Below are 20,035 nucleotides of genomic sequence, written 5' to 3' on the forward strand. Positions count from 1 at the left end.
TTGTGTGTGTGTGTGTGTGTGTGTGTGTGTGTGTATACACATGTGTATGTGTGTATGGTATAGTGAAAAGAATACTGAAGTTTGAAATCTGAGTTTGAATCCCACTTTATTCCTCACTACCTTTATAACCTTGAGCAATCAGTTTCCTCCATCTCTGCCTCATTTTCCTCTGTAATATGAAAAGGTTGCAACTCTATCATCTCTAAATTGACCATAATCAATCAACAAACATTTAAGAAGCACCTAATATGTGCTAGACACTATTAAGCTTTCACTGAAGTTAGAGTGGGTCTCAGATTGGTGACCTCTGTATATCTAAAGAATAACCATGATAGGAAATAGGGACAAGAAGCCCAGAAAACTAAGGTACAATAAGAAAATAGTTCCTAGACTCTTGTTCTCAGCCCACACAGCTGTGTTTTTCTAGATTCAAACTTATTTGGACTTGCAGTTCACGGACAAAAGACTTGCTTAGCAAACAGACAGCTTCTACTGACATGGGAATAGTGGAGAATAAATCTGAACGTGAATCTGTATTATCTCCCAACTTCCAAAGTGCAGTGTTTACCCAGTGTGTCAAAGAAATGAGTCACCTGTTTAAAAGACATGCACACACATATAGGCACAACAAAACAAAAAAAAGATAAAAATAACAGCTGACAGGTCTAATTTCACTTACAAAACCCTGCAAGATAGGTAGCTTATACATTTTACAATTGAGAAAACTGAAGCCCAGAGGAAGAAGTGTCTTGCCCAAGATGATATATATAATCTATGGTAGAAATGGGTTTAAATTTGAATCTTCTGACTTCTGCTCCCTCTCTACTATGCTGAACTATGATGAATAGACAAATAGCCAGCACCCCTCCCTGAAGTTGGTAAGGTTTAGAAAAGCCACATCCTCTGCAGAGTCCTCAGTTCAGCCTGGAACTTGGGCAGGGGATGTACATCACGGGGCCTCTGCCTCAGCCCCATTAACTGGAAACCAGGGGGAAATGGTTTTGAAGAATCCCGACTATTATTAAAAGCAATACAGATTTGGGGGGTGGGGGATGATCTGGACCAACTCTCTGTGGGCCTGAAATTTTTGGCAGATGTGTGCCATGATTTGGGGGTGGGAAGAGAGAAATAATAACACCTTTACTCATTCTGAACTCTGGTTTCAGAAAGGTCAAGATGGGAATGTCAGCATGTCCCATACTCACATTTTATGGGCTTGGATTGATTTCCTGGTACTTGGTTTAAGAGTGGAAGGGGGATGGGGGTTTTTTCTATTATTTTCCTTTCTCTTCTTTCCTCTTGCTGTCATTTTTCTTCCCACATTCATTCATTCTTTCCTTTTTTTTCATTTATTCAATATACGTTTTGTAAATATCAGCTATGTGCAGACCCCCACGTTAGGTGATCATAGTATCATAGATTTACAGTAGGAAGAAACCTTAGAAGTTCCCTTACCAAACTCCCTCCTCATTTTACAGATGAAGAAACTGAGGTGCAAAGAGGTAAAGCAACTTGGTTGGGTCACACAGGTAATAAATTACAGAAGTAGGATCTGAACCCATTTCCTTTCACTCCAGAATCCAGTGCTCTTTCCATTGTACCACACAGCTTCATGTGATAGTAATTCATATTTCTGTGACAGTTAAAAATTTTGCAAAGCTCTTCCCTTACAACAGATTTATGAAGTAAGTACAAGGATTATTCTTCCCATTTTGCAGATAAAGAACTTGAAGCTTACAAATGACTCCCCTCTGGCCACATTGCCTGGAAGTGTTGGAATGAAGGTTTGAATTCAGGTCCAGGGAAATTTCTTATATCCTTGGTGATAGAGATGAATGGTCCAAGAAAAAACGTGAGCTCCTCCGGGAGAATATAAACTCCTTGATGCAGGGATTGTTTTGTTTTTGTCTTTGGCTCCCTAGCACCTACCTCAGGGCCCTGAGCCTATAGGCACTGAATAAAAATAAGACATAGGCATTGAACTCAAATCCCAAAGAGATCAAAGAAAAAGGGAAAAGGACCTCTATATACAAAAATATGTATAGCAACTCTTTTTTGTGGTAGCAGAGAACTGGAAATTAAGAGGATGCTCATCAATCAGAGAATGGTTGAACAAGTGGTGATATATGATTATGATGGAATACTATTGTGCTATGAGAAATGACTATCAGGATGCTTTCAGAAAAACTTGGAAAGACTTTCGTGAACTGATGCAAGGTGAAGTGAGCAGAACCAGGAGAACATTGTACACAGTAACAGCAACATTGTAATGATGACCAAGTATAAATGACTTAGCTACTCTGATAAATATGATGATCCAATATACTTCTGTAGGACCCATGATGAAAATGCTGTCCTCCAGAAAGAGAACTGATGAGCCCTGAGTGCAGATTAAAGCATACTTTTTTTTACTTTCTTTATGTTTTTGTTTCTACTGTTTTTTCCCAACATCTTTGTTTTTATTTTTGCTGTTTTTTCCCAATATGGTTAATATGGAAATATGTTTTGCATGACTTCACACACATCATTGATATCATATTGCTTGTTTTTCGATGGATAAGGTTGGGGAAAGGGAGAGAGAATGTGGAATTGAAAATTAAGAAACAAATGTTAATAATAAATTTAAAAGATTATTTTAAAAAGGAGAGAAAGGAACTTTGGAGAGTATCTAGTGACATTTAGTACAACCCCCACAGTTTTACAGGTGAGACAGTTGAGCTCCAGACACATTTCCAAGGTCACACAAATAGCAAGGTGAAGAGCTAGCCGTCTGATTCCCAATCTAGCCCCCTTTCCAGTGCTTCCCACTGCCATCAGAAAGCTTTAACTTTCATCTCCAACTAATACTGAAACCTTCCTTGTGATTTAGTTGAAATTTCTGTGCATTTGAGTGGATAGGAATTACAGTGCAGGGGAGGGATATACAATCAAAAAGACAGTGGACTGGGAGTCAGGAGAGCTAGGTTTGATTCTTAGCTCTACTACAAACTAATTTCCCTTATGTGTACCTCAGTTTCCCTATCTGTAAAACAAAGAATTAGAACTAAATGATATAAAGGTCTTCCAGCTCTGACATTCTGTATTCTCAGGCCCATTTCACTTCTATTATTCTGTATTCTATGATTCTTTGAAAGGTAGTTAAATATTCTAAGAACAGTGATAATAATTTGCTTGACATAATTTTAAGAACATTCTATTTCTGGTCTATTTTCCTCCAAAGACAATTCAGAGATAAAGTTACAATACCCATGGTTAATTTGTAGCAGTCAATTTCTTTGCATATCTAGTCATAGAAAAAATAAAATTAACTTTATTTTCCTAATTTTACAGCACAACTCAGCATTTTTTCTGATTTCTGTGACAAGTGTCAGTTTGAATAAAAAGCACAACTATCTTTTGGACCTTTAAAAAAAAACCTGGTCACAGAAATGTTTTCCCATTGTGGAAGAAGTGTTAGATGAGATAACCTGTGTTCAAATCCTACTTGTCTATAATACTGTGCCACCTAAAACGAATCACTTCCCTTCTCTGATCTCGCTCCTCTCATCTGTAAAATGGGGATAATATCTGTGTTACCATTCTCATTGAATTTTTGTAAGAAAAATGAAATGTAAACTTTAAAGTCCCATAGGAAAATTATTATAATCATTTTGAAATCTTGGAGTTTTTGCCCCTTGGGAAAGGAATTATCTCAAGACCAGAATGGTATAGGTTGTCTGCTTTTCTAACCAGAGAGCAAAAGCGTTTCAGCATTCACCTAATGATTTCAAAAATAAATATATAATAATCTACCAAGACCCCATTTGTCTAGCATTTGACTGGGAATTCACTGTTCTGCTTAATTACTCCTGGTTGGAACCGTCATTATCATTTAGACCAACCCCTTCTGCAGATGTAAAAACTGAGAAATGTAAAAACTCCTCTATAGAGGAAATGTGACTTGCTTCTGGCCCTACAGTCATGTGCAGGACTCCAACAAGAACCCAAAGATTCTGCCTTGGAAGCCAGTGTCATAGGGAGTATGGTATTATTACCACATTTGTCCTCAAAGAACCCACAGCAGAGGTTAGCTGACATTCTGGTATAGTGAAAAGTGCAGAGAACCTGGAGTCAGAAAATCTCAGTTCTAGCTCCTTTCCCTTGCTGTTATTTACTATTTAATTATTTAATTAAATTCCCTTATTTAATTCAATAAATACTTATTTGCCAACTGTGTGACACTGGAAAAATTATTTGCCATCTCTGGACCTCGGTTTGCTCATCGCTGAAATGAGAAGGGTGGTCTACATAATCTCCTAGGCCCCTTCTACCTCTGATTCCTATGATCCTATGATTTGTTCAAGGTCATGAAGCTAATCAGTGGCAGGCCCAGGTCTCCTGTCTGGGAATCTGGTGTCCTCCCTTTTCTCCTCCCCTGCCACCTACCACTACATAGTTCCTGGCTAACCTGACTCCCCATTTGGATGCCTCTGATCTAAGAATAGTGAGAATTCATCTCTCTTTAGGGACTCGCATTTGACAGGAGGGGGAATGAATGAATGAGCATTTACATAGTGCTATCGTGTGCTAGGCAAGGAGTAGAAGTTTCCTTCACTTTGGAGGGATCCAAAAGAATGTTTTAAAAATGCATTAGTCCTCCCCACAAATTGGTGTAGTTAAGACTGTACTCTGTGTTCTAAAAATTACAGGGAGACTGACCACTCTGAGTTATGGGGGAGGAAAGTATTTGGAAACTTTTGTAGGCCTTCACCACTGTTGAGTCTCTCATCTTCTCTTTAAGCCTTCAACTCTTGGGAAGGGTCCTCCAGTTCCATGGTAAGCAATCTAACCTACCCCAAATACGTACAATTAGCAATTATTCATTGCTCAGTGACCACAAGTTTGCATTCAGTGATACTTTATGGAAGCCCACTGTAAAAAAAACCCTTAAGTAAATAAACCCTCTTATGAGGATGAGTGTTGAGGATAGTCAGCATTGGGGAGCTCTGAATTTTATTGCTCCATTTTATTCTTCTTTTTTTACAAATGTTTTATTAACTTCTGATTTACATCATTCACTTCTGCCAGATTTTGAGTTAGAAATTTTCTCCCCGTTTTTCCCCTGCCCACTGCCCCAAAATAGCAGTCCCACAGGATATCCCCTCTCCAATCTGCTCTCTCCCATATTTTCTCCCATACCCCTTTCGACTTTTCCAGTGGATCTCTATGCCCCAGTGCCTGTATATCTTATTTCCCAATTATATGTAAAATAGTATTAATAATAGTATATATATTTGAGTATTTGATTTTAAAACTTTGAATTCCAGATTCATTCCCTTCCTCTCTTGTCTCCCACTCTTACTGGGAAGATAAGCAGTTCATTATAGGTTGTATATGTGTGGCTAATGCAGGACACTAACATAGTAGATATATTGTAAAAGACTGACTATATTTCCTGCCTTCCTATCCCACCTCCCACTTGTTCTGTTCTCTACTTTGATCCTGTCCCTTTTCAAAAGTGGGTGCTTCCAACTTCCCTCCCCCCCAGACTGCCCGCCCTTCCATCATCCCCCCTCTCATCCCCATACCCCCCTAACTCTCCTGGAGGGTGAGATACCCTATTTAGTGTGTATTTCATTACCTCTTCAAGCCAAATTCAATGGGAATAAGGTTGACCCATTCCCTTTCACCTTCCTATTCTTCCTCTCCATTGTAACCATTTCCCCTTGCCTCTTCTATATGAGATAGCTTACCCCAATCTGTCTCTTCCCATCTCCTCTCATTATATTCCTCTCTCCCTCTTAATTTCACCTTTTAAGTATCATCCCTTCCTGTTAAATTGGTCCTGTGCCCTCTATCTATGTATACCTGTAAATATATATACACACATTCACATATGTATTCATATGCCCATATACCTTCATATATAGACATATATATTTCTATTCCCTTCAACTACTGAGAAAAGTTTCATCAGTTACAGTAATTGTTTTTCCATGTAGGAATGTTAATAGTTCAACTTTGATAAGTTCCTTATGATTTCTTTTCCTTGTTTACCTTCTCATGCTTCTCTTGCTTCTTGTATCTGAATGTCAGATTTTCTATTCAACTCTGGTTTTTTCATCAAGAATGCTTGAAAGTCCTCTATTCCACTGAATGACCATATTTTCCCCTGAAACATGATACTCAGTTTTGCTGGGTAGGTGACTCTTGGTTTTAATCCCAGCTCCTTTGACCTCCAGAATATCATATTCCAAGCCCTTCAATCCCTCAGTGTAGAAGCTGCCAGATCCTGGGTTATCCTGATTATGTTTCCACAATATTCAAATTGTTTCTTCCTGGCTGCTTGTAATATTCTCTCCTTGATCTGGGAATTCCAGAACTTGGCTATAATATTCCTAGGAGTTTTCTTTTTGGTATCTTTTTCAGGAGGTGATGGGTGGATTCTTTCAACCTCTATTTTGCCCTCTGGTTCTAAAACATCAGGGCAGTTTTCTTTGAGAACTTCCTAGAGGATTATTTCTAGGTTCTTACTTTGATTATGGCTTTCAGGCAGTCCAATAATTTTTAAATTATCTCTCCTGGATCTATTTTCTAGGTCAGTGGTTTTTCCCATGAGATATTTCACATTGCCTTCTATTCTTTCATTTGTTTGGATCTGTTTAACAGCATCTTGATTTCTCATAAAGTCATTAGCTTCCATTTGCTCCAATCTAATTCTGAACAAATGATTCTCTTCATTGAGCTTTTGAGACTCTTTTTCCATCTGGCAAATTCAGCTTTTAAAGGCATTCTTCTCCTTATTGCCTGTTTGAGCTTCTTTTGCCATTTGATTTAGTCTATTTTTTAAGGTGTGATTTTCCTCAGTCAGGCTTTTGACTCTCATTTCGTAATTTTCTTGCAGAGTTCTCATTTCTCTTCCCAATTTTTCCTCCACTTCTCTTATCTGCTTCTTAAGGTCTTCTATGGCCTGTAACCAGCTTGTATTTTCCTTTGAAGCTTTTGGTGCAGGAGTTCTGACCACCATCTTCCTCCTGTTCCATGCTTTGCTCCTTTTTGTCCCCAAAATAGGAGTCTAACATTGGAATCTTCTGTCTGCTTTGTTTCTTTTGCCTGGTCATGTTGCCCCTCAGTCACTTGACCCCTGGGCTTTTTGCCATAGTAGGACTCTGCCACCAGAGCTTTCGTCCCAAATGCTGGGGCTTTCTCAGCTGCTGAAGGTATTAGATGGGTGTCCTCTCTGAGGTCTCCACACACTCTGGAAAGCTGGAAACACACCCCAGGACCTCCACCCTAGACTGCAGTCCACATCCAATAAGGCTAAAGCAAGAGCGATTGCCCCTCAGTCTGGTGCTTGGTCCCCCTACACTCTGCAGGCCAGGACCAGGAGCTGAAGCTTCCACATGGGGCTGGCTGGCTGTGCAGGCATCTCCCACTTACTGGGTCTCAAAGTCCAGACTGCACTGACCTCTCACTTTGTCCTTCACATCTATGTGTTGATAAATCTGGAAACGGCCACAGCTGCTGCTGATCTGGAGTCCCTCCTGGGGGCGGCTGGTCAGGCCTGCCCTGGGGCTAAAGCCTCAGCATGGGGCTGGGCTCCACTCCCAGAGCACAGGGCTAGCCGATTCCTGCTGGCCTGCCGGGCTGTCCTCAGCAGGAGGTTAGCTTCTCTGTGTCATTTTGTGGGTTCTGCTGCTCCAAAGTTTGTTTAGAGTCCCCTTTTTACATGGATTGGGGAAGGTGGAAACCGGAGCAGTGGGGAAGTCCTGCTTCTACTCCACCATTTTCTCTATTTTACTCTACTAACCACATGATGACTGTCTGGCAATTTGTATGTGTTAAGTACATTGGGATGGAGGTTGTTGTCATCCCAGGACAGGTTCAGCACATCCTGAGTGTGTGTTGTATGCATTTGTGTGCTCAGGTTACCCCTGTGCAAAAACACTGCTGTACCTACCACGTATCCTTTATTGAACGGAGTGGATTTGGGGGCAGGATAGTCATCCTCCACAGTAGTGATCTTTGCAGCAAGAGGGAAAAGCAGCAGACTGAAATCAAATCCCAGTTCTGCTGACTTTTCTATTTCTCTAACCTTAGGTAAGCTATATAACCTCCATGGACCTCAGGTTTATTTTATTTTTTAACTTGAATTCCATGTAAAGATTTTTTTTTTCGGTGATATTAATAACCAGTCAAATTAAATAGGGAGTAAATCTCCAAATAATACCTAAAATTTAAATTATTTACACTTTGATTGAAATAATAATACTATTTTAAATAAAACAAAAATAACAGTGTATTTGCTTAGTGTCTTTCTGCAGGTCCATTGGTACATGTCCAAGCAACTAATTCCTTTGGATTCTTAAAAAATAGTTGTAGTCGATATTCATGTCATTCTTAGGCTGCTCACCTTGTCCTACATCAGCCATTTTTCTTATATTCTTGACATTTGTCATTTCTTATTCCATCCTGGCATAGTGGATAGAGAGCCATCCTCAAAGCCAGGAAGACTCTCACACCCATAAGTATCACCTCAGGCAAATACTAGCTATGTGACCCTAGGTAAGTCCCTTAACTTCTCTGTGCTTTAGGCAACTATAAACTGCAGAGAAGTTGGCCACTCACTTTGGAAAAGGAGTTTCCTAAGCAGCTAGGTGGCACATGACATAGAGTGCTCAACCAGGAATCAGGAAGACCTAAGCTCAAATCTGGCCTCTGTCTGCCCCAGTTTCCTGAGCTGCAACATGGAGAGAATAACAATATCTACCTCCCAGGGTTGTTGTAAGAATAAAATGAGATATTTTTGTGAGGGCTTTGCAAACTGTAAAACATTACATAAATACTAGCTATTATTATTTTATTATTGTTGTTATTACTTCATCCACCAGTGAAATCACAGGTCCAGTTCTCCATACCTATGAATAAAGGTCACTTTTGCTATAATTCTTGTTTAGAAAATGGGAATTTGCTCCAACGCAATTGACATATTAAGAAACGATTTGAGCATAACATGAATTTCATGTTTGCTTATGCAGGATTTAGTCCATGAGAAGCGTCAGGAATGGAGGAGACTACCACTTCATAGTAGCTCACAAGCTACAGCCCTTCTGATGCCCATTCCCACAAGCAAAGCTCAGGTCTTTTCAAAGTAAAGTGTCACATTTAGTGATTATCTGCCAGTGCAGTAGGAGCTATGGGTGAAAGAAGACTAGTCCCACATGGACCTCCATGTGGAAGATCATGAACCTAGTCTCTACCCCAACATCCCCCACCTTCTGCTTTTGGCCATGGTCCCTGCCTGTGAATCAGCTGTCAGCATAGAGACAGCTGGTACTGGAGTGTAGGACCTGAAGTTAGAAAGACCAGAGTTAAAATACTCACTGCAGACACTTACTAGCTGTGTGACCCTGGGCAAATTGCTTTAATCTCTGTTAGCCTCAGTTTCCTCAGCTGTAAAATTGGCTTACTAATAGCACCTATTTCACAGGGTTGTTGTGAGAATCAAATGAGATAATATTTATATAAGAACTTAGCACAATTCCTGGCTCATAGTAGATACTATATAAATGCTTGTTCCCTCCCCCTTCCAAATCTATTCTCCCTTACCCAACCAAATAGCAGCCTGAGGCTATGGACATAGTCATATTTATTGTAATATTTATATATTACTTAGCCATTTAACATATATAAAACTGCACTACTGTTTTTATTAGGTTCTCATCTTTTTTATGTTTCTGATGAAGTTTTTGAACCTTGTGACTCTAACCCCATTTTCCCCATAAGCACTGTGGTTTTTATTGTGAAGTTTTGCAGAATGTAGTGATTTTTAGAAATGTACATATCAAACTATAGCAGAAGTAATCATACTGTTCTTTAAGTCATTCCCCAATTGTTATACTTAAGGATTGTTTCCAATTTTTCATTGATTTGAACAAAGCAGCTATAAATATTTTTGTTCATATAGAACCTTTCTCCCCTTCTTCTTTAAATGACAGTCTCTACTTCCTTATCTCTATGAGAGTATTATGTGACATCTCACAGAGCCATTGTGAGGGTTCAAAAAAAGATACTGCATATGAATGTTTTGTAATGGTAAAGCATCACATGGATGTTTTGGAAAGAAAGAAGATGTGAGGTAGAGAGCACTATACCAGGGCGGGTCTGGCTGCTCTTGGGCTAGAATTCAGGAGACCTTATCTACCACTAAACTTGCTGTGTGCCTTTGGGTAAGTCAGTTCCTCTCTCTGAGCCTGTTTCTCATCTAGTAAATGAGAACATTGTTTTAGATGGTCCCCAAAGCTCCTTCCAGCTCTGACATTCTTTATTCTAAATTCTCAAATCCTTCCCAGCTCTGACAGTCTATGCATTGCAATACAATATAAATAATCCTGGGATTAGACCCGGCATCAAATTCTGGTTCTGCCTCTTACTAGTCATGGGGCTTCAGACAAGGCACCTCACCTCTCAGTCATAGTTTTCCTCATTTGTAAAGTGAAAAGATTTGATTCAGTCATCCACAAGATTTGTGATTCTGCCTTTCTGTCCGGGGCCCTGTTACTTCACCCCATGCTGCCAAACTGGTGCCAGTGTGGACAGAAGTATTTCCTGATAAGCTACTGGGCTCTGTCACATTAACTGTTTTCCTGGGAGTAACCTCTGCTTCCCCTCCCCCAAGTCAAGGTGGTACATTGCACTCTGAGAACCTTCCCCATGGAAACCTCCCAGTGTTTGCTGTTGGATTCCAGAAATGGTTACCTATAAATAATGGGGACTCACAACAAACCCTAGTAATGTATCTGAAGCAAATAAGACTCTTATTTACTACTTCCTGGTCCCCTGTAGTGTTTCACCTCCCTGAGGGAAAGCATTCCTTCAAGCAAATTTAGAAATTCTGTGCAGAGCTGGAAGGGACTCGAGATATCCTCTTCTCCAACCTTCTCATTTGACTGATGAGACAAAGGCCAGAGAAGCGGGAATGACTTGCTTAAGGTCACATAGTAAATAAGTGACAATCCTGATTCTTCCTAGAGTGTATTTTGCTGGAGCCAGGGTTGATACTCAGTAAAACTAAAAACTAGGTAAAGTTTGCTTTGGGGTTTCACTTGATCATCCTCTTGATACCCAATCTGTTACATTTTGCCAAAGAGACAACCAAATCCCACTACCAAGGATAGTTTGCTGAGGACACTTTTTCCATTGAGTCTTCTATGATACACACACACACACATACACACACACACACACACACACACAAAGACACGCTCTCTCTCTCTCTCACTCTCTCTCTCTCTCTCTCTCTCTCTCTCTCTCTCGCTCTCTCTCTCTCTCTCTCTCTCTCTCTCTCTCTCTCTCTCTCTCTCTCTCTCTCACTCTCTCTCTCTCTCATTAGTAATTCCCTCCTCAAAACTGACAGCATATCAATACTTCTTATATGTACTTATGTATATTCTTTGTATTGTGTTTTTTGATAGACATGTCCTCTCCCCTTCTAGATTATAACATCTTCAAGGGTCAAGACCTGGTCTAGTAGGTGTAGTTGCTCAGTCACTGTCATTGATATTTGAAAGATAATAGAAAACTGGAAAAGTACTAACTGACTAAAAAAGGACAAATGTCCTGATTTATTTTTATTTTTTTAATTAAATTTTATGTTTATTTTTACTTTACATCATTCATTTCCACAAGATTTGAGTTACAAATTTTCTCCCTCTCTTTCCCCTACCCACCACCCCAAAACAGTGATCCCACTGTATACCCCCTCCCCCAATCTGCTCTCTCCTATATCCTCCCCCATCCCCCCTCCGACTTTCCAGTAGGGCAAGATGGATCTCTATACCCCAGTGCCTGTATATCTTATTTCCCAGTTGCATGTAAAAATAATAATAATAGTATATATTTTAAACATCTTTGAATTACCAATTCTTTCCCTTCCTCCATCATCACCCACCCTTACTGGGAAGATAGGCAATTCAATATAGATTGCACACATATATAGACATATATATATGTATACATATATATATATACATACACACACATTTATATTCCCTTCAACTATCATCATACTGAGAAAAGTTTCATAAGTTACAATTATCATTTTTCCATGTAGGAACATAAATAGTTCAACTTTGATAAGTTCTTTATGATTTCTTTTCCTTGTTTACCTTCTCATGCTTCTCTTGCTTCTTGTATCTAAATGTCAAATTTTCTGTTCAACTCTGGGTTTTTCATCAAGAAAGCTTGAAAGTCCTCTATTTCATTGAATGACCATACTTTCCCCTGAAACATGATAGTCATTTTTTTGGGGTAGGTGATTCTTGGTTTAAATCCCAGCTCCTTTGACCTCCAGAATATCATATTCTGAGCCCTTCAGTCCCTCAGTGTAGAAGCTGCCAGATCCTGTGCTATCCTGATTGTGTTTCTGCCATATTCAAATTGTTTCTTCTTGGCTGCTTGTAATATTTTCTCCTTGATCTGGGAACTCCGGAACCTGACTATAATATTCCTAGGAATTTTCTTGTTGGGATCTTTTTCAAGAGGTGATTGGTGGATTCTTTCAACCTCTGTTTTGCCCTCTGGCTCTAAAACATCAGAGCAGTTTTCCTTGAGAATTTCTTGAAGGATGATTTCTCGGTTCTTATTTTGATCATGGCTTTGAGGTAGTCCAGTAATTTTAAAATTATCTTTCCTGGATCTATTTTCCAGGTCAGTGATTTTTCCAGTGAGATATTTCACATTGCCTTCTATTTTTTACATTTGTTTGGATCTGTTTAATAGTATCTTGATTTCTCTTAAAGTCATTAGCTTCCATTTGCTCCAGTCTAATTCTGAAGGAATTATTCTCTTCAGTGAGCTTTTGAGAGTCTTTTTCCATATGGCAAATTTGGCTTTTTAAGGCATTCTTCTCCTCATTGGCTTTTTGGACCTCTTTTGCTATTTGAATTAGTCTGTTTTTAAGTTGTTATTTTCTTCAGTCAGGTTGTTGACTCTCTTTTCGTGAGTTTCTTGCATCATTCTCATTTCTCTTCCCAATTTTTTCTCCACTTCTCTTATTTGGTTTTCAAATCCTTTTTAAGCTCCTCTATGGCCTGTAACCAGTTCATATTTTTCTTGGAAGCTTTTGGTACAGGAGTTCTGACTTTGTTGTCTTCCTTCTGTTCCATGCTTTGATCCTTTTTGTCCCCAAAATAGGAATCTAAAGTTGGATTGCTGTGCTTGCTTTGCTTCCTTTGCTTGCTCATGTTGCCACTCAATTACTTGACTTTTGAGCTTTTTGCCATAGTAGAACTCTGCTTCCAGAGAGAAGAGCTTTATCCCAAATCACTGGGGTTTTTGCAGCTGCTGGAACTATTAATTGGCTGCCCTCTCTGAAGCCTCAACAGGCTCTGGCACTTGGTCTCACAGCCCACCTTAGATAGCAATCCAAATCCAAGCAGGTTAAAGGAAGAGTGATTACCCTTCAGAATGGTTGCTTGATCCCCCTGAAATCTGCAGGCCAGGAGCTCTGAAGCAGCCATGCAGCCGGTCACACACCTCTGCCACTTCTCGCTCCGGGGGCAGAGGCTGGACTGGACTCCTGGACTCCCTGTCCCCAAAGTCTACACTGACCTCTCACTTTGTCTTTGGCATTTATAGGTTGATAATTCTGAAACTGCCACAACTGTTGGTGATCCACTCTCCTGATGTCCCTCTAGCCACAGCTGATTGGGCCGCCCTGAGGCTAAAACCATGGGCTCATGCAGGGCTAGGGCTTTGCTCCCAGCATGCTATGATGGACTCTTGCTGCCAGCCTGCTAGGCTGTCTTCAGTGGGAGATTTTTTCTCTCTGTCACTTTGTGGGTTCTGTAGCACTAAAGTTTCTTTAGAGTTACTTTTTATAGGTATTTGAGGTGGTTATGGGGGGAGCGCAAGGAGTTTTCCTGCTTCTACACTGCCATCTTGGCTCCGCCCCCTTTTGATTTATTTATTTATATTTATTTTGCTTTTGGGAGGGCAGTTGGGTTTAAGCAACTTGCCCAGGTCACACGGCTAGGTTTTTTTGTTTGTGTGTGTTAAGTGTCTGAGGCTGGATCCAAACTCAGGTCCTCCTGTCCCCAGGGCCAGCACTCTACTCACTGTGCCACCGAGCCACCCAACCCCCTGATTTATTTTTAAAGAGGGGGAGACAATAGAGTTCACATTCTGTATGGTCCAGTCTTTACTTGGATTCTTGGTAAAATTTAGAATGAATAATTAAGGAGGCTAATGAACATCTAGAAACGGAAGCAGTGTTTACAAAGATCTATGACAGCTTCAGCAAGTACAAATCTTCCCAAACTAACTTTTTTTGGTAGTTAGTAACCTAATAGATCACAGAAGAATTGGCAATAGGGGATACCTATATTTTGCAAAGTATCTGATAAAATATCTCATACAATTTTTATGGATTAGACAGAGAGATATAGACTAGATGATAATATGCTACGATGAATGTGAAACTGCCTGAATGCTGGCCATTTGTGGTATAACATAAACTTGTCAGGAGTTCTCTAGTAGAGTGTCCTAGGGACCTGAGGCTGACTCTATGCTATCTAAATCTTTTAACACTGACAGATAAAGGCATAAATAGCAAGCTCTTCATCAGCAAAGCTGGGATGGACAGCTGCTAAACCTGATGACAAAGTCAGAACCTAAAAGGATCTTGAGAGGCTGAAGCATTGGGTTAAATCTAATTACATGAGATTCAGTTGGAATAGAAGTAGTCTTGTACTTGGGTTCAAAAAGTCATTGTCACAGTTTGTCTGAAAAAAAATCTGGGCATTTAAGCATACTATGAACTCATTATGAGACAGTAATGTGATGGGGCAGCCAAAAAAATAAGATCTTGGAGTAGACTTAGAGAGGCATATCTTCCAGGGGTAAGAAGGTGATTGTCCCCTTTTACTGTGCCCTGGTTAGAACATATCTAGAACATAATGTTCATTTGGGGGTACCACCATTTAAGAAGGATATTGGGAAGTTAGAGAGAGTCCCGAAAAGGGCCACCATAATGGTAAAGACATTGAATACATTTAAATAAGGATCACTTGAAAGAATTGGGAATGTAGCTTGTAGAGGAGAAAACATACCCTTTTTGTTGAGTATTTGAGGGGCTGTCTTGTGGAAGAAGGATTAGATTGGTGGTGTTTTACTCTAGAGGGCAGACCCAGGAGCAAAGAGGCAGATATAGAACTTGACTTAAAAAAAATACAAAAAAAATCTTCCTATCAATTAGAGCTGTCTAAAAATAGCATTGGCTGTCTCAGAAGGATAAGTTCCCCTTCACTGGAGGGGAACCTCAAGTAGAGACTGGATGATGATTTGCCAGATGTTATAGTGGGAATTACTTTCCCCACATTGACTGCTGAGGTCCCTTCTACTTATAAAATTCTGTAATTTTTGTATCTCTCAGTGCATGGCACAAAACCTTCCATGTGGTTGTTGCCTAGTAACTATTGAATCATATAGAAGAGAGAGGGGAGGGAGGGAGGGAGAGAGAGAGAGAGAGAGAGAGAAGAGATGAGATTACTAAAGTGCTTTCTATGTGCCAGGTACTGTGCTAAACACTGGAGATACAAACAAGCTAGACAGTGCCTGCCCTCAAGGAACTTACCTTTTAATGGGAGAGAATAACACATAAAGGGGAGCTGGAAGGGGCAGGGCACACACCTGCTGTATTGTGAAAAGCTCTAATTGGTCAGATGAGTTCCAAGGGCAAATCTAAGGTTCAGTGGACTGAAGAGCAGGCAACATGGAATGGAACTGGTTTAGTGGAAAGAATCCTGTTTGACAGCCAAGAGATGTGAGTTTGAAGCTACTACTATATTTATTACCTGTGTGCCCTTGGATAGGTCACTTGGATTCCATAAGCCTCCGTTTCCTCATCTCCAAGCCAGCATGGCATAATGAATAGATTGCTGAACTTGGAAGCAGGAAGGCTTGGGTATAAATCTTGCCTTTAAAATATGGCAGTTGTATGGCTCCAGGCAAGTCTAGTCCCACCTCTGAGCTTCAGTTTCCTCATCTGGAAAATGAGAATCATACTTGGTGGCCTCCTAAGGTTCCTTTCTAGCTCTAAATTTGTGACCATGGGAATCTCGGAAACAAGTGGCATGGTGGACATGATTTCTCAGTTCCGGACTTTCCAGTTTTTACATTTTATGGTTCTCTCATGATAGGTGGGATACCAAAAGGCAAAATTAGATAAGGACTAACTCTGTTCAGGGTGAGAACAGCAGGACAAGTTTCCCTCAGGCCTTTTTCTGTACCATAAGAAGCCCTCTATTGCCAACCTTTTCCTTTTCATTTGGCTTGTCCCTAAGTACACCCTCTTCTTTGCCCATAGGGTGCTAGCTGCCTCTTTGTCATTTCTCTACCACACTTTCTTGGCTTGCCACAGCTGGGGCTTCTAAGTGACCCCAAGTTATGTAACCCCCAGGTTCTTTATTTCTCTACCTGTAGCTCACAGAGGGCTTTGGAGATCTTGAATAAAAGGAACTCCTGTATAGAAGAGGGTGGTCAGTAGATTTATTTTTTAAACACAAACTACCCTTCTCTCTCATTAGCCTATTTTCTCTGAGCAGATTCTAGTCAATGAAAATCAGAAAACACCCTCATCAAGACTTTCTCTTTTCCTATAGATCCCAAAATAAACACACACTGACACCACCTGCCCTATTTATTTTGCAGGGACTAGATCCTCTTGGTGTATTTGCTCCTCGGCTTACCTGGAGCTGGTCAGCTGGAAAGAGGAGTGTTTTCCCCAGACACATCCTCTTGCTTATCCTTCTCTGATATCTTTAGTTCCTTAACTACAGGAAGTTTTAAGGAAGGTTTATCTGTCTCCCAGAGCTGCCTTTCTTAATGCATTGTCTCCATTTTCTAGTGTGCTTTGTAATGTGGTGGATAGCCTGTGTCTAGACAGCTATTTGCTGGTGAGATCTCATCTAGCATTTTATTTTATACCACTCTAAAATATTTCTCAGGGCTAATTGTGTATTATGTTTATCTTGTATATGTCTTACTCCACCCTTTTCAGCTTCTAGAACCATGTTGTGCCTTAATTTTATGTCTCTTCCAGTGTTTAGCAAAGTATAGAGACCCATAAATACTCTGTACACAATACTTAATAGATGGAAATGAAGTGATTGGTTGAGGGGCAACGGTGTGTGTGGAGAGAGTACATGTTGTTTCCTCCTAGAATCATGGAACTTTTGTGCTGGACAGGTAATTTCTTTAAAAAGTCATGTTGTTGAATCCTTCATTGTTCAGGTTGTGAAATTAGGACTCAGAGAGAAGTGATTTGTCCAAGGTTACCCAGTGAGTATGTTATGGATTCGAACAGAATCCAGACCTCTTGACTCCCTCCCTCATCAGGTATTCTTTCTTTTATACCAATATTTCTCAACCAAGGGTCTGTGGAACTTGTTTTTAAAAAATATATCTTATGACTATATTTCACCATAATCTGTTTCCTTTGTAACCCTATGTATTTTATTCCATGCATTTAAAAACTTTATTCTGAGGTGTCCATAGGTTTCATCAGACTGCCAAAGGGGGTGGGGGAGGGGAAAGAACTCCTGTTTTATACTATAACCTTTTCCCTCAGCCATCTGCCATGTGGTCTCCACACCTCATCTTTATAATATTGGTGCTGTAACTTTTTTTAGTTGCTTTTAGTCTGGACTTATGACTTCTCTGTAGGGAACTGAGTGGATGCAATCTCCATTTGCTGATGCAGATAGGTATCTTCTCTACAGTTTTTTTTTTTTTTTGACGTGAAGTGACTCGGGTTCTGAAAGTTTAAGTGATTCCTGGCTCTTTTGTGTTGGTTGGAGTAGGACTTGTACACACTCCATGCCTGGCCCTTTATCTGCTACACTGCCTTGCATGTGTAACGTGGTACATGGGAAGGAAGCAGAAATGTTCACCATTATTCACATAGCAGGCACTTTAATAAATGCTTATTGACTGACATACTGATGGTACAATTAAAAATAGAACTGTAATTGCTACAATTGAAAATTCCCTAGACAATGCTTGGCAGGCTGTGTTTGACCCAGCTGCCAAATTGATCTTCATAGACCATGGATCTGACCATATCATTCCTCCCTTATTCAGAAAACTGTAGCTGCTTCCTATTACTTCCAAAATAAAATACAAACTCCTCAGTCTGGCTCCCAGCTACCCTTCTAGTCTTATTTTATATTATTCTCCTTCCTCCATTCTCTATTCCACACTGACAGAGATACACACAAGCATGTGCACACAGAAAGAACAGAATTCTGATGATAAAGAGAAAATGAAAACATTGAATGAAGGGCACGGACCTTTTGGCTCTTCCCTGTATGTGACATTCCATTTCTCACCCTTGTAGTCTCGCATATTTGCAATGTGCCTTTCCTAGAAAATAGAATATTATAGAATGCTTAGCTTCCTTCAGAGTTTAGCTCAGGTTCCCCCTTCTACTCTAAGCCTTCCTGTTGTTCAGTCATGTCTAATTCTTCATGGCCCCATTTGGGGGTTTCTTGGCAAAGATACTGGAGTGGTTTGTTATTTCCTTCTCCAGCTCATTTTACAGATGAGGAAACTGAGGCAAACAAGGTTAAGTGACTTACCTAGGATCACACAGTTAGTAAGTATTTGAACTCGGGTCTTCCCGACTCCAGGCCCACACTTCTAACCCTTACTTAGTAGTATCCTCTTTCTCGTGTAATTACTTTTTGTATATCCTTGTTTTTACTAGTGTATACATTGTATCCCATGGAATTCAGTGGAATATTCAATGGAATATAAGCATTTTAAGGAATAGGCACTCTTTCATTTTTTGTTTGCATTTCTAGCACCTGGAACAATGCCTTACACATATTAGGAGTTTTATAAATGTTGGATTGAATTGAATCTCCATATCCAAACAGCTGCTATGTCCTCTTGATTTCCCCTTGACACCATTTCTCATAGTCTTCCCCTTCTTTCCACTCACATGCCCACCACACCCTCACTGTCTCTCCTCTGGATCATTCTAACAGCCTCCTGGGTAGTCTTCCCAGTATTTTTCTTGACCACTCCATCCTCCCCTCAGTGACCAAAAAGAAACTTCTCAAAGCCAAACCTGATCATCCGCTCAGAAATCTGAAATGATTCCCCACTCACCTGAAGATAAAATACAAATTCCTCATTCTGAGGTTTAAATTCCTCCAGAATCGAATTCCAGTCTACCTTTCCAGTTCTGTTTCACAGAACTCCATACACTGTATGTTTCACTGAAATGAGACACCTAGCAGTTCTCTGATTTCATTGTTCTGTTTCCTGCCTCTGAGCATTTGCCTATGTTGTTTCCAGGCCTAGAATATTCTCCCTCCCTGATTCCCTCATGCCATCCTTGAATTAATTTTGTTCTCTACATCCTCAAATCATTTTGATTTTATTTGCCTGTAAAAATTCATGTTGTATCTGCCTACAATAGCATTTAAGTTTCTTCAGAATAGTGACTAGTTCATTTCTGTCCTTGTACTCATAGCACCCAACATAATCCCTTCCACAGTCAACATTTAATAAATAATTGAATTTATAGATGCCAAAAATGATTTAATTAAAATTGTGCTCAATAATCAGAAACTTCATTCCTCATTGCTGTCTTCCCCTTGGAGGGATAGAGTCAGATCACCAAAAAATAAACTCATAACCATGAAATATTTAGTAATGAGAGGAATGAAAAAAAAAAGAGGGAAAGGGCAAAATCATTTATTGTGTGTGCCAGGAACTGTGTCCCTTTACGTATTATCTCATTTGATATTCACAATGGCCCTGTGCTATTATTAGCCCCATTTTAGAGTTGAGGAAACTGAGGCAGGTGGAGGTTAAGTGACTCGCCCTGGGTCACACAGCTAGGAAGTGTCTGGAGCTGGATTTAAGTTCTAGTCTTCCTGACTCCAGACCCAGGCTCTATCCATTGTGACAATGAGGTACAAAGTAACTTGATTAACACTGAAGGTTTAGAGCAAGGATAAGGGTAGTCTTTACATTGATTGTCCCT

General features: G+C 40.0%; 1 protein-coding gene across 4 annotated transcripts in view; it reads left to right on the forward strand.

Moving 5' to 3' along the window:
- Positions 1–20,035, forward strand: part of EYA2 (EYA transcriptional coactivator and phosphatase 2) — a 252,360-nt gene that overhangs the window by 49,391 nt on the left and 182,934 nt on the right. The window lies entirely within an intron of this gene.

The sequence above is a fragment of the Petaurus breviceps genome, unplaced genomic scaffold (genome assembly GCF_028583685.1).
Source record: "Petaurus breviceps papuanus isolate PSGF00001 unplaced genomic scaffold, PetGlider_PUasm1.0 90847, whole genome shotgun sequence".
Lineage (NCBI taxonomy): Eukaryota > Metazoa > Chordata > Mammalia > Diprotodontia > Petauridae > Petaurus > Petaurus breviceps.